Genomic DNA, 2,273 nt, shown 5'->3' with positions numbered 1-2,273 from the left:
GAAGGTGTGCTTCTGAAACGGGCATTCCTCTGCGAGCAAACCTTGAGGGGCATGACACGAGGACAGCGTAGCGGAGATGACAGCAGGCGACGTGCACAGAGTACCGTGTACAGAAAGGTTTACAAGCAAAGGGCAGTGCGAATTGTTGCTCTTTCACAGCGACAACAGAAAACCAAGTGGATGAGGGAGGGGGGGTGAGGGAGGGGAGATGGCCCCATCCGATTTAATGCTGTGGAGGTGGGGGTGGCAGTGAGGGGCTCCCCCTCTTAGTGGATCGTACAACACTCTCCTGGGAGCTGGGGAAGATATATACAGGTTATGCAACTCAGGTGTCCTTTGATTGCTACCTTCCCAGGTTAACCATCAGTGTGAGTCTGATCTAGACCTTCTCCTTCGAAGTCTTCTAGAAGCCACCAGGAGTAAGTCCCTTTCCACCCTACCCAATATAGTATGGGGTTGCCCAAGGTTGATTTATCCATCCAATGTCTACACTGCCCACCTCACCTAAGTGACTACGGGTGCCTTGCAAATGATAAATCAATAAAACCAATAAAAATCTTCCAGTCAAACTCATTTCAGGAGCTCTTCAAGAGAAGGTTCCCTACCTTTGAGGGGATCTTGATGGTCTTGGATGGTAAACCCTGGAGGGTTCTGGATGCTTCCCCCCAAGGCTCATTGTAACCAAGGGCATTATTGCATGGGGGGAAGCCCTGTGAAGTCCAGAAGTGCATCCATTAGAGTTGCATGTTGTCCTGTGGAAGTTCCCCTCCTGCCTTGGTGGGCCTTCAATGCCTGGGGTCAGCCCCAAGGAGAGGCTCTGTCCAACCAGCTCCTAGCAAGGTGGGACAATACTGTCTACAGAAGCTATGCTTCTGTTTTGCTTGGGATTCTGGCTGAGTTTGCGTAATGACCCCAGCTAAAAAACCTGCTTCAAACTGCACAAGTGCCAAGAACGGACATGGGTGCATTATGGCTTCTGGTGTTGTTGGGACCCCAAAGAGAGAGCCCCTGTCACTGAAGCTGGAGTTTCAATCCTGGTTTCCACTCCTCTGAATGGCATTCCCTTCAGGTTCACGCTTCAGAGGAAGCTACAAAATGGGGCTTGGCATCTGCTACGTGACAGGAGGCAAGGTGGGAGCTGATGAGTGTGGGTCAAGAGAGCTACATCTTTTGTGCCACCACAACTTCAACCAAATCCAGGAAGAGAAGTCTAGGGTGATTTGCCCAGCCTATGTAGGGATTCTGGGAGTTGTAGTCATATCATATTAGGAGAGATCCGTTGTAGGAAAGCTTTGATGGGATCCTACAACTCATGAAGGCAGTGAGGGGAGCAGATGGCTGAGGACAAGAACATTCGTAGCCGACTAAGGTCCCCAATAACCATAGGCATGTCAGAAGTCAGGAAGCCAGGATTAAACAAACATCACGGTTGTTAAATAAGCCCATTGTACCCATTGGGTGGGGGTTTTTTTTGCCTGAAACTGGACGTAAATGCCTGTTCCCAACAAGAAATACCATAAATTGTGGTCATGTGACCATGGGGCACTGTAAACAGCCATAAATGCAGGCCGGTTACCAAGTGGTCCAAATCTAATTAGGTAACTGGGAAAGGGATGGACGTCAGAACTTCAAAATCAAGCCATAAGCAGCTCTGAGGACATCCATTGTAGCTTTGAAGGGTCACTACGCGACTGGTTGTAACTCAAGAACTACCTGTAATGCACAACAGGTGAGCTGGCTTCAGTGGCCATCAAGATGGATGGAAGAGGACAGCACCTTAATAAATTCTGCTAATCTCAAAGGACCCACTTCCTTTTCCTCAAAACGTCACACGCCATCCGGCCAAATGGGAAGCAAGCGCTTCGTTTCACTCCTCCCCCAAAGTCAAAATGGGGGATGAAATCACAGATGATTACTCTCGGCAAGGTTCCAATAAAGAGCTTTCTGCTGTTTCTCTCTTCTCAACACAAGGGCAGCGTTTCTCAACCTTGGAACTTCTCGACACGCGGACTTCAACTCCCAGAATTCCCCAGCGTTTCTCAACCTTGGGAACTTCACGGCATGTGACTTCAATTCCCAGAATTCCTGAGTGTTTCTCAACTTAGAGAACTTCAAGATGGGTGGACTTCAACTCCCAGAATTCCCCAGCGTTTCTCAACCTTGGGAACTTCATGGCATGTGACTTCAATTCCCAGAATTCCTCAGTGTTTCTCAATTTAGAGAACTTCAAGATGGGTGGACTTCAACTCCCAGAATTCCCCAGCGTTTCTCAA

Source organism: Pantherophis guttatus, chromosome 14, assembly GCF_059756535.1.
Source record: "Pantherophis guttatus breed Tessera chromosome 14, ASM5975653v1, whole genome shotgun sequence".
NCBI classification, from domain to species: domain Eukaryota; kingdom Metazoa; phylum Chordata; class Lepidosauria; order Squamata; family Colubridae; genus Pantherophis; species Pantherophis guttatus.
Note: the sequence above shows the minus strand (reverse complement) of the source record.